Here is a 14069-nt window from a genome sequence, read left to right as displayed (position 1 = left end):
GACCTAAGAGACTCGAATTCAGGAAATCTGTCTGGGTTCTGGCGACTGTCCTTAGAAAAGCTCTCTGGATATCTCCAATAGTTCGCCAGGTAGTTAACCTCTGCAGCAGAATTGTCCAAGTATTACCAGAAGCTGATTCACCAGGACACAAAGAGGCTCCATTTTCAAGGGCCTCTCATCTGCCTGGTCCCTCCCGAAGCCCTCTATACAATTTTGTATTTGTAATTTTGTGTTCTTTTCCTTAAAGCACCCCTCCCCCAAATTGTAAAGGGTTCTCTTTCAACAAAACTTTGATTTGCTCCTGGCCATAAACTCCGCTGCAGTCAGAAAATTACAGCTACAGAGCACATCTGGCCCTTTGCCTGGTTTTATACAGCTCACAGCTAAGAATCGTTTTTACATTTTTTAATGGTTGAAAAAAATGAAAACAAAAAAATACTTTATGACACATGAAAATTATATGAAATTCAAATTTCAGTATCTGTAGGTAAAGTTACCTTGGCTCACAGCCATGCTCACGCATTTATAAATTGCCTGTGACTACTTCAATGTCAGAGTGAGTAGTTAAACAGAGATTTTATGGCCTGCAAAGCTTAAAATATTTACCTTTTGACCCTTTACAGAAAAAGGTGGCCAACTCTGATGAACCATCAAATGATGACATCATAGATGTTATACAGAAAATTGATTTGAAAGGGTTACTTTATTTAATGTAAAAATCATGATAGGGAATTGTTTGACATAAACAATTGTAGAAGTGAGATGTTGATTTCATGAAAACCTACAGGTGATGAAATTCGGATGTGAATATCAAAGGCTTTATAGAACGATGCATCTTATTTAATATCATTTAAAGTAAGCTATGCTTGGTCTGCAGGTTAGAAGAAATGATTGGCAAAACTGAAGGGTTCGTGAGATAATTCATAAGATGATTACCAGTAAAAACCTTCCCAGAGAGAAAACACAGGAAAAATCTTGGAGGATAGTTGTAAAAGATATACTCAGTTAGATTAAAGATTAAGCATAAACTAATGTGTGCTCTGGGTTGTGGAAAATATAGTAAAATGTGCTAAAGTCATACTTCAACGTTTATCGCTGAGGTGGGTTACTAAAGCAGTTAACCCAGCACTTTAAACAAAGCTAAAACCACTCGAACCACAATGACTAGGTGAATTGGGCAAGAACTGTGACAGATCATTGGCTTCTGGCAGCAAAGCAGATCAAAAATATTGATTTACCAGTTCACCTCCACTGGAGTATGATAGACACGTGTGTGGAGCTCTGAGGGTCACCCCGAAGTTCCAGGACGGAGGAGGGAAGTCTGTCTGAGGATGGCTGTCATAGCAACCTGAGTCGGTGTGTATGGTAACTAGTCAGGTTCCACAGATGTAGCAGATTTCTTAGTCAGGCAAACAGCAGGTGGAAAATTAGACCAAAAAGCAAATCAATTGGGGAGATTGGTCAGTGAAGATGTTACTAGGTTTGGAGGTCAGTTATAAAGGCAGAAGCCTTTTTATCAGTCAGTTGACATTACAGAACTTAGGCCTGGATTGTACAAAAGAAAACGAGATCATCCTTAACTGACCCAGTAATTTGAAGATCCAAGTGGTCTTCTTACTCCAGCTTCTGAAGGAGTCCTGGCTGTTTGAAGACAATTTATTCTGGGTCTTTCAGAGGGAGCACAAAGAAGTGTTCCAAAGACCACCTGGGAACAATATCCCAGTCCCATTTTAACGTTTCCATTTTCACAATAAGACAAAGGACTTGCCAGCTGGTAGGCAAGAGAATTGTTGAATCATCTCAAGGATGAGTGACTTACCAGGCAGACATAGAGAAAGAAGAAAAGCAACATTTTGGAGAGTCTACTACGTGCTAGTTACCCTGCATATGTTACTTCATTATCTCCACATCCCCTCAGTATCATTATCATTGATTCCACCTAACATTTGAGGAAACAGAAAGGGTAAGTTTCATGCTTGCTATCATCTGGCCAGTAACTGTAGAGCTGAAATATGAACGCAGGTCTGTCTGTCTGCCTGGCCCTGCGTCTTTACCCTTCCAGTTCACCCTGCTCCTGGCAGGCCCTCCACGCAGGGGAAGCAACAGGTAGAAAAACACAGCATTGTAAATGTGTTCCCACTTTCAGTGGCCGGCAAGATATTTCTTTAAGTTTATCTGAGTTATAAAAATAAAACTAACCTAATACCCTTCATTAATTAATAATACTGCCTCTAAGGTGGAAGGTCACATTACCCATCGTAGTCCCTCTTAAAACAAAGTGTCAAATTCTTAATCTAGGAAATGTCCTCTTCTAGGTCCCTTTGAGAGTTTACACATTAAAAAAATTTTTTTAAATTTATTTTTAGAGAGAGGGGAATGGAGGGAGAAAGAGAGGGAAAGAAACAGCAATGTGAGAGAGAAACATCAATTCATTCCCTCTTGCATGCACCCCAACAGGGACCAAACCCGCAATCCAGGCACACGCCCTGAGCAGAATCAAACTGGTTACCTTTCGTTTTGCAGCACGATGCCCAACCAATAGAGCCCCACCAGTCACGGTGAGAGTTTACACATTTAAACACCCAAACAGGATATAAAAAGTTTTGTTTCATATGCTGATGCAAAGCTTGGTTGACTACAGGTTGCCCCAGACAGGCAGGCAGCCCTCCTGGCCCCCTTATTCCAGGTGTGACTCCAGTGTCTTTTCATCACACTCTAATTAGAAATGAGTTTGTAGTTCTAAGGCTTCCCTCCCTAGGGGTTTCTGTGCACAGGCCATTACAGTAATGAGTCACGTGGTCTTCCCTCAGGTGATGGTCAGTGGTAGAAACATGTTCCTCAGCAGAGGAGTTAAAACCAGCTTCTTCATGAATTGGTTAAAAACCATATGCTGCCCTTTAGAAGCTGTTTAGTTCCCAAACAAGAAAAAGCTAAAGGAGTTCATAACCACCAAACCAGTGTTACAAGAAATGCTAAAGAGATTTTTTAAGAAGAAAAAAGTGGGAGGGGGCGAGACAGAAAATAAAATAATAAAATGGCAATAATTACATATCTAACAACAATTACTTTAAATGTAAATGGTTTAACTGCTTCGATCAAAAGACATAAAGTGATTGAATGGATAAGAAAACAAAACCCTTGCATTTGCTGTCTACAGATCAAAAGACACACACAGACTGAAAGTAAAGGGATGGAAAAAGATATTTCATGGAAGTGGAAATGAAAAAAATCTGGGGTAGCAATACTCATCTCAGACAAAAGAGACTTTAAAAAAAAAGGCTATTAACAAGAGACAAAGGAGGATCCAGCAACTCCACTTCTGGGTATTTATCCAAAGAAACCCAAAATACTAAGCCAAAAAGACACATGCACCCCTGTGTTCACTGCAGCATTTTTTACAATCGCCAAGTGTGGAAACAACCTGAGTGCCCATCAATAGATGAGTGGGTAAAGAAAAGGTTGTACATATGCACACTGGAATACTACTCAGCCAGAGTGAAATCTTACCATTTCCGATAACATGGTTGGACCTACAGTGTATTATGCTAAGTGAAATAAGTCAGATAGAGAAAGACAAATGCCACACAATTTACTTATATGTGGAATCTAAAGAACAGAATAAATGAACAAACAGAAGAGACTAATAGGTACAGAGAACATTTGAATGGCTGCCAGGTGGGAGGGAGATTAGGGAGGCTGGTGAAAAAGGGAAGATGTACAAATTGCCAACTATAAAAACAGTCCCAGGAGGTAAAGCACAGCACAGGGAATGCAGTCGATAATGTTGCAAGAACTACAGTGTGTACGGTGTCAGAGGGGTACTAGACTTACCAGCGTGATCACTTTGTAAGGTGGATAAATCTCTAATAAATACTTTATTTACCTGAAACTAACATAATAGTGTATGTCAGTATAATGAAAAAAAATTTTTAATTTCTTAAAAATAAACAATCCAGTAAAAAGAAGTCCTTTAGTAAGTTATTTGACCAATTTATAGATATTTCCATTCCCTCCAAAACTGTGTCCTCAAATTTGTCAGAGTTGAAAGTATTTACATTTTTTCCCTAATCACGAACCCCTCAGTAGAGGCTACAGGAAGAGACTACCATCAAGTAATGTCGTCTTAAAGAATCCTGTGCACTCTAAATTTAGTGGAATTCTTTTGCAAACCCAGGCCCAATCCGAGCTCAAACATAACAAATGGTAGCTAAATAGATGGCCTCTTAAAATCTGTTGTTTGCTTTACCACAGATGAACAAGTAAAGACTTTCTTAATTTGCAGTTCAGGAAACTCTTTTCCCAACTTAGAAGCAGGGGAAAAAAGATGACCAACCACCAACCTAAACAGACATTCTGTAATTACAGGATTTTAGGTTTGGAGTCACTTCACTTAATCTTTGCATGACCCAGAATTCAGTGCAGAAGATTAAAAGAACAGCATTTTTAATTCTATTCATGGAAATTAAAGACTTGGCTACAGTTAATAAATCTGAGAGAAAAATATAAGCTGTTAGTCAAAGCAACATAATTCTTACTCCAATGCAAAGTGAAAAAATATTTCATCACACATGAGTTCCATTATAATAGGTAATACTTTCACTTACAGATTTGTGAGAGAGGACATAATACTCTGAAGGGGAATTGCTCCATGCAAGAACCTTATTAAGACTCCGTTATTGTAAGAACCCCACCCAGGAGTTTCTCAGATCTAAATAAAAGATTGATGGTGATTTTGAGTTTATGTTCAGGCTAGTCACTAAATTTTACATTACAAGAATATTGACAGTACTGTAAATCAATAAAGTCAATTATGGTTTCTTATGGATGGATTCCGTAAGAGAAAAATTATTACATATTATTGTGCATTGTCAATAAGCATTATTTACTTATTTCACTGACTGGCGGCCAGGGCACATACCTGGGTTGCTGGTCAGGTGTCCAGGTGGGGGCGTGAGAGAGGCAACCAATCCATGTTTCTCTCACGCAGGGATGTTTCTCTCTTTCTGCCTCCCTTCCCCTCTCTCTAAAAATAAAGAAATAAAATCTTAAAGAAACCATCTTACTAAATAGTGCAGGCATAAGCACTATAACAACATATGCCTCCAAATTGTGTCTTCATAAAATTATGAGATCAAGATTTTTGATCTTTTTGGATGCTCAGACACTGGTAACATTTATAATGAAATAATAAAAAGTGCCAGTGTGGAAAGAAGTCCCGAACACTTGCATAAGTAATCATTTAAAACATATTTCAAAGTAGGTTATGATAATAACTTAAAATTAGTTTATTAATTCAGAACTTGAATTTGAGAAAGGCAATATCCAGGTCAATCATGAAATAATTTATTTTTTTGTTTTCATAACATGGAGGCATATATTTTAATCATTAGGGAGAAATCTTGTTTCTTATTTCTAAGTATAGTGTATTGATGTTATATGTAAAATAGGTTATCTAGGAAGAAGGGCACTTTCAAGATTGTCGATAATTTATATTCAAGATAAAGCTATAAAGAATGATAATCAATTATATTTCAGTTCTGAAGTCAACAATTTACTAGGAAAAGCTCTTCTAGGTTTTCATAGGCTATTATGATTGTTTTAAAATGTAAATCAATAAAATCAATTATGGTTTCTTATGGGATGGATTCCATACGAGAAAAAACCCCTGGCCAGGTGGCGCAGTTTGTTGAGGCTGTGGTCCCTAATTTGCGTTTCCTTAATGACTTAGTGACAATTTAATTTTTTCATATATATGTATTGGCCACTTGCTTTTCCTTTTCTGTAACTCACCTCTTTAGATCTTTTGCTTTAATTAGATCTTTTAATTGATTGCTGATTTTTTCCCTAGCTTTAAAAGTTCTTTATATATTAGGAATGGTTTCTGAATTTCATTAATGCTTCTTTTAAAGGCATATATTTATAACATAAGATTATCTACTTTTAATTAGTTAATATAGTATATTTAATGTCTTTGATATATTTCCTAAAATTGAATCATCCTTGAACATGGCCACAGGTATTATTCTCTGAATCTACTTTTTGATTTAGTGCTCAATTATTTTATTTTGAATGTATACATTTTATTTTAAGCTTTCTTTCTGCATATATACATACATAAAAATTCCTAGATGTAACCATGAATTTTTGCATCTTTTTCTCTCTCTTTTGCTTTGCTATTATTCCCCACCCTCCTTCTCCTCATCACTCTTCACTCACATTCACCTTTACCCCCACGCTCACATACCCGTGTTAACAACATACGGAGCGTCCTTCCATGTCATTTCTTGAAGCTGACATAATATCATAAACATAGATGTGTGTATATGCATATCTTTTTAAATTGTCCTCCTAGGGATTTTTCTTTTGGGGGTTGCAGAGGTGAGCATGGGAGTGGACAAGGTGGAAAAGGCTCTTTGAATTTACGGATTTTTTAATAAGTTCTGCAAATTCACACACACACACACACACACACACACATTCCAAGGAATAAACAGTCCTCAGGCAAAAACATTAAACATACTATGAAACAAGGTACCGCAAGCAAGATCTGGCAGGAAGAGTAAATATCAGGAATGCACTCCACGGATCTCAGATGCTGGACATGTCGAACACAGAATATAAAGTAAGTATGTTTAACAATTTTAGAGACATACAAGACAGGCTTGAAAATATGTGCAGGTAAAAAAAAAAGAAAAACATATGCAGATAATAAGAAACCATTTTAAATATCAAAGGGACTTAAAGGCTAACACTTATAAGAATGGAAATATAATAATAGAATTAAAAACTTAACAGAAGATTTTCAATTTTGACAATATAGCTACCAAGATATTTTGGATCACTCTCTAACTGAAAATAATTTAAAATTCTGACTAAATTAGAAAAAATATATCTTAAAGGCATTAAAGAACTAAAGATAGTAAGAAATAACTAAGTCAAAATCTAAGTGTAATTGGAAACACAGAAGAACAAGCATAGTGATGAAACTAGTATTTATTTATTCAAGACAATTTCTTTAAAAAAACTTTTTTAAAGAAAGGCAGCTGGCCGCAGGCAGAGCCTCATTTGCATGTGTCTGGAGTCTTGGAAACCTGACTGCCCTGTGTCCCCCTGCACATGGGCTGGGAGCTTGTTTGGAGGTTCTAGCAAGGGAGAGGAGCTACTAGGAAACCCTTGACCAGGGAAGGTCCTCCTCTATGAGGATGAACATTTTCTTTGGCCGAGTGCACCGCTTTGGGAGGGACACAGATGGAATGGTGAGAGAGGTAGGGGACACCACCGCCTAGTCAGACAAACCAGCCATGATAAGTATCGCAGCCAGATCGCCCTCACATCCTGAGATAATTCCTAAATGTTCTCTTACCTCGGATGGCAGCATTACTTTGTAAGCTCATGGTCTGATGGCCCTATGACAGGCCTCAACACTGAATGACTGACCCCCGTGCCCTGAGGATACTCAACAAGTGCGTTTGTCTGGGTAGGGACCAATTGGGAGGAACTTTCCTGGGCATCTCAGAATTAGATCTATCCCTCAGAAGTCTCGACCACAGACTGCCAACTGTGCTGGACAGACCAACACAGTGATGGGTTTGCAAACCCCTAGCCAACAATATCAAAGCAGGAATTGGCTGGGGTGAGGAGAGTGAAGGGTAGTTGGAAAGTGTAAGTTAGCTCATCATTCTTCCTACCTACCTAACCCACAGCAAAAAGGGTGATGGCAAGTGCATGATGCTCACCCGCAGTTCCAGGAGGAGCCAGGCCACAGCACCAAGTTCAGACCTGCAGTTCTTTCTGTGCTACGACTACTCCCTGCCACAGCCCCTGCTGCGGCAGGCGCGCCGGGCTCAGTTCAGTGCGCACATGCCCTGCTTCACAGCCTGCTATCGCTCAGAGCTCTGAGGACACTTACTGTCAGTACTCCTGTGTCAGTTAGGGTGCTTCTGGATTCCAGTAACAGAAAGTCCAGCTTATCTTATTGTCTAAATAAAAGGGAATGTTTTGGCTAATGGATGGTTCTCAGTTTAAGCACAAAAAATTGATTCTGACTCACTAAGGAAATCAATGTTTTGAAACTATATTGGGTAACACAGCGCTGGGGAGAAGGAACCACGGCCTACATTAGGCTGCAGAACCAGCCTGGCAAACACAGTGATGCGGGCAGCACTAAGTTCTGTCCCCAGGTGCAGGGTACTCGGTGCTACTCTGGAAACTGCTGCCACGGGCCCCTGGATGTTGCTGCTGTCACAACTGCCACTACCGAAATGAATTTTCCACTGTCCCAGCTCCTTTGTGGCACTAGGTTGGGACTCACGGCACGGTGCAGGTGGATGTGATGGCCAAGCAGAGAAGAGACCTTGCTGCACCTTAGCGGCCAAGCTGCCCGGGACCTGAATATCTGGCCTGGGTGTTTCAAAATGGAAAGGCACTCTGTCCCCCACACAGATCCTCAAACACGACAGCGTCAAGAAACATGTCCAGACCTAACACACAGTGCGTTCATTCAGAAGGGAGAGCGTCTGCCTCCCCGAGTCCCGTAGAGTCCTGAGCCTCCTGCTCACGGGCTCCCCTGAGCACGCCTGTGGTCATGGGGATCCATGAAGTGCCAGGACCTGTTGCTTTTGCCAGAGACTGGGATTACTTTGATCGATGTACACTACTTAGGGATCATCCTGGAGCTGGGGATGAGGGTAATTGCATATAGATAGCATGACATTCAAAATGGGTTGGAGCTTAATGGGTGTTCGGTAGGAAACACTACCGCATCTTCAACTACCCTCAGGCATTTCAGAACTCCTATTTTAATGTCTTCTCTTTCTGTGTGTGTGTGTGTGCGTGTGTGCCATATACTAATCACCTCCCCAAATAGACTATAGGACCCATGTGAAACTAGGACTAGGTTTACCGTCTGAGAATTCCCTCATGTCTGACACACGACAGGCACTCGGTAAAGGACAATAAATTGCAGGTTGTCTCTCCAGTGCCCCACTGCCGGTGACCAGTTCGTCTAGACCATCAAAGCAATGCTGAAGGGAGTCGAATAATTGAACAACTAGACTTTCTACCTGTCATTTCACCAGAAACATTACATTTATACACAAAATGAGAATAAAATATTGATTTTTTTCTTTACATAACAAGGACTATAGGGCTTCCTTTTAAAGAATTTCAAACTACTTGGGAAAAAAATTTCATCTAAATATAAGCATTCTCCTCTTTCTCTTAGAGCCATGAAATTGTCAAGGAGAGTGTCATTTATGAGGTGTGTGTATTTATTGTGTTGCCTCTGAGTTTATGTTTTTAATTATTTCTTTATCCCCTTTTTTCTCCCTACCCCAATCTACGGTACAATGAATACAAGTAGGTATTAGAAGAGACACACTTCTTCGTAAGTGGGTCTTGCCCTGTCGAGTGCCAAAACTAATCCCCCGTGGGTGAACGGATATAATATACTTTATAATTACTATTCTCACTCTATTAACTATGCTGTAAGTCTAACTGCAAAAGAAAAAAAAAGTACTTTAGAGACCACCCTTGTATAACTCTCATCATTTACAAATCAGCACTATTTTAAAAACTTGGTTTTGGAGTTTCATGGAACATTTTTTGGGAGGGGGTTATAAAAATTAAATAAGTAGCTGGCTTAAATCATTAACCTGGAAATTTGGCAAAGGCAGAGTTTTATGGATTCAGTGTCCATTTTCATAAGTAGTTCAGGTTCAATTTTAAAAAATGTTTCCAAGGCTTCTCCTAAGCTTCCAGAAACCTAAGTAAGGAAAGCAGTCCCCTACCTCCAGCACTGCGCACCAGCCAGCAACAAGAGAGGTGGGCTTCAGCAGCACGCTGTTGGGGTGGTGGATGGCCTTGGAGGCCCAGCCCTTCCTGGTGCTGGTGCCCAACCACTTGGCATTCACTCCCTTAAAACACGAGGCCGACGGTATGAGGAGTGGGAATGGGCCAACGCCAAGCCTGGGCTTCAGGGGTGTTGGTGCTCCACCCCTAGATCTCTGAGCTATGTTAAATATTGTCACGTGCCTCGGAGATTTTGTGGAGGCTTGTTTCATAGTAATATTGATACAAACAGCTCATTTTTAAATTATTTTTTATCAGTTCTTCTGGCATTGAACTTTATTTCAAATTATAAGAGAAAGTTTATTTAGAAGGTTACAGAGGTGGTAGAAATGAACCAGCTGGGCTGCATAGGCTCAGGAAACAAGTTACAGCCCTTGCAGCTGAGGAGAGAGAAAGGCGAAGGTAGGAAATGTGCCTGGGGGGAGGGGGGGAGGGGGAGGGGGGGAGAGGGAGGGGGGCTACAGAAGTGCTCCCAGAGGGGGAGCACCTGAACTTGATTTATTTAAGATATAAAAGTTGCTCTTAAAAATCAAGACTCCAGGCTCTGAAAAGTGACTCTCTACAGCTATTTGATGGAATAAAGTAGAAGTTTGAAAACTTTTTTGGCCCAGAATACCCTCTTAAAAATTATTGAGAACGTGAAGAGCTGTTTTTGCTGGGTGACATCTATTGATATTTACTGTATTAGAAATTAAAACTGAGAAATTAAAAATATGTATTAATTCATTTTAAAGTGGCCATAATAAACTATGTAATAACATAGTGATAAAAAAGATGAATTTTATTTAAACATTACTACATTATTCAGAACAAAAAAAGATGTAGTGAGAAGATAGTACTGTTTTACAGTTTGAGAAATCTCTTTAATGCCTGGCCCAAGGGAGACAATTAGATTCACACGCTTCTCACTTTAATGTGTTGCAGTATGCTATTTTTTGGTGAAGTATGTGAAGAAAATTTGACCGCATGCAGATATGAAATTGGAAAATGGAAGAGTATTTGAACAGTCTTTTCAGATAAGTGGAGACATTCTTTTGTGTTACTACACCCAAACTTAACAAGTGGTAGTTCCCTAAAAGTTAGTTGCTGTGTGGAAGCTGAGTCCATATTGAACATTTTGTACTCCCTTACATTAAAATCCATTGACCCACCCTGCATTTTGAACGGATATTTTGTGTATGCATGATTTTGACCCCACGAGCCCTGAAAAGGTCTTGGGAGCCCCAAAGGGTCTTCAGCCCACACTTTGAGAACTGCAGGTATGAACGGTTGGTCTATATTCTACTTCATGGAACAGCCATCTCTCTGCAAATACACCTCTCCCCGTGAGACACAAATAGATAAAGACTATTACCTACAATCTCATTTATTACATTAACAAAAGCAGTACTTATATTGTTATGATCCTTGAAACTTACATAAATGAAACCAAGGAACACAATGTATTTTTTTCAACTGTGTTTGTGTAGAAAACATGGCAATTTCCTATATCATTCTTTTTAAATTTTTTAAAATTTTAATCTTCACCTGAGGATTTGTTTATTGATTTGAGAGAGAAAGAGAGAACAATCATTTGTCTCCCGTACGCACGCACCCTGACTGGGAATCAAACCACAGTCTTCTCATGTGCAGGATGACACTCAGCCAACTGAGCCACCTGGCCAGCATCCCTATATCACTCCTCACTAATATGTGAACTGAAGCTGGAGATACAGAGATGAATAAGATAGACAAGGTCCTTGCCCATGATGCATTTAGGTCTTACAGTGAGGGCAACAGACAAAAAGCAAGTAAACAAATAAACAAAGATGATAATTTCAGGTCATCATGAACATTATGAAGACTGTAAGGCCCCCAAAAATCCTACTCTGATGTTGCCTCAGAAGTAAAAGAAAGAGTATGAATCTTCAAATCCATGTAAATCTGTGTGGGTGGCTATGACCTGCTGCGGGCAAACAATAGGCAAAATCGAGGAAGTCACTCTTGGGGTACACTGCGGGTACAGTCTGGAGTTGGTGTCTCTCCCCAGCTGTTACTCAACTCAAGGGGTGCTCTCCTGAAGAATGAGATGTGGTTGCCTCAAGGTAGTTTTATTTACTGACAGCAAGGAAAGGAGATGATTCCTATCCAAAGCTGTCTCCCTGGAGGAAGGCTTAGCCATTGCTTCTATATACTACTTGGTCAATTACATGTTGATTTCTTCTTTGCACTTGGCTACTTTATCCCCCACTGAGTTCCTGTCAGGCTCATCCTATTTACAGCTGCATCTGCAAAACACTCTGCTACATTTGACATTCAGCAAGAATAACATTTAGTAATGGCATTTAGAACCGCCCAGACTTTGAGACCCTTGTCCTCTCTAACACAATTACAGTAGGCAAATCATTGCCTGGCCTGGGCAGTTCAAGCACCACGAGGCAAAGTATCAGCTAGGCAGGGGTAGCTAGATAACATGAGGGCAGTACCAGAGCCTGGCCAGGTGAGCACTGATAGTGATGGGCCTATCTGGCCCATCCCTTCCATGGACTGAGGGCCCAGGGGATTACCAACCAGGGAGGAACAGTCTAGTAAAGGGCAGGCTGGTGGTAGCGGTTCTCTGAGGGGCATTTGTGTAGAGCATCTGGAAATGGGGTGAGGGGTAGGAAAGCCCAGGCTGTGGTGCTGGGGGCTCTTCTTACTCACCTGGAAAGAGTCATCTACAAGTTTAAAGTCATTAACCAGTCTGTGCCTCAGTTCCTTTGTCAGTAAAATGGGGATAATAACAACATCTACATCACAGAGTTCTTGTGAGGACTGAGTGATTTAGTATATGTGAAGCATTTATAAGTCCGTATACAGACATGGCCCAGCAATCTCTCCGGGAATACATGTCCAGATCAGTTCCCTCTAGGTCCATGAAGAGGCAGAGATGAGTACACTCACTGCAGATGGGAGATGGGAGCCGGGAGCCGGGAGCCGGGAGCCGGGAGCCGGCTGCAGCCCAAGGGGTTGCACACTGCACAGAACACCAGCCAGTGGAAGCAATGGACAGACGTACGTAAAGCAAATATGGACAGACCTTTAAACCCTGATGTTGAATGCATAATATAAGAAATAGAACAGGTCTATTGCATAATGTTATTAATAAAAATTCAAAATATATACCAAACAACACCTGACATTTTACAATATTGCACTTATTTCAAAGGATATACAATGCCTTATGGTGGGTGCATATGTGGAAGAGGAGATGGAAATAGAAAGCAGGGACAATGGGAGAAATGGCCATAAAAGGTAATAATAGTATATAAGCTGAGCTCTATGATTGACTCAATATTTTTCACCCAAGGCATAAGAAAATAAAGAAAAAGCAGAAGGGAGGGAGAGAAAACATGGGGCAGGGAGGGGAAGAATAAAACTTGTTATATAGTGTCTGGGATGCAAGTGGGGCGATCAGCATTAAATAGGGAGATCAGGGAAGGCCTTTCTGAAGAAGTGATACGTCGGCTGAAGCCTGAACAGAGGGAAGCCTGCCATTTGAGGATCTGGGCATATGTGTTCAGGGCGGGGTGGGGGTGGGGTGGGGGTGGGGAAAGGGGTGGAACGTGGGGAAGAGTAGGTGCTAAGATCCTGAAACAGAAATACGACTTATTTGAAGAACAGAAAACAAAGACAAGTGTGGTTGGAGCACAGAGGCAAATAGAAGATGAGCCTTCATTTTAAAAGATGGCCTGGTGAAGGCCTTTCCTCATGGACAAAGTCTATATATGGTTTAGGAGAATTATTTTAAGGAACTGGTAATTCTCAAGGAGGGGGGAAGTCCTCACTGGGCTTATGGTGGCCTGGCTTGTGACAGGTAGGTGAGAGGTGAGCACCTGGCAACCAGACAGTGGCAGAAGCAAACTGTGGTCTCACAGGTGTAGAAGGAGGTGATCCCCACCCCTGCCTGGGAAGGGAGAACTTCTAGTGGGGCAGGCCCTGGGGCCTGTGATCGAAGTCCTCCCCTCCGAAGCCTGGGCAGCCAGGTAAGGGGCCTGGCTGGGCAGGTCTTCTCACGTAGCATTGCCCCTGCTGTGGTCCTGCCTACAACTGGCGCCCCCAGGATTTTCTGGGCAATAGCGCCTCCCTGGGACCACTGTGAGCACCTGTGCCTTCTGGAATTTGAACTCTGGTCTCCTTTTGCCCTCCTTCCACTCCTCAGGCATTTCTTGGTTTCTTTCAAAAGAGCACTGGGTCAGATT

This window comes from Desmodus rotundus, chromosome 2, assembly GCF_022682495.2.
Source record: "Desmodus rotundus isolate HL8 chromosome 2, HLdesRot8A.1, whole genome shotgun sequence".
Taxonomy (NCBI): Eukaryota; Metazoa; Chordata; class Mammalia; order Chiroptera; family Phyllostomidae; genus Desmodus; species Desmodus rotundus.
The sequence above is the reverse complement of the archived record's forward strand: the minus strand, read 5'-3'. Positions refer to the sequence as shown.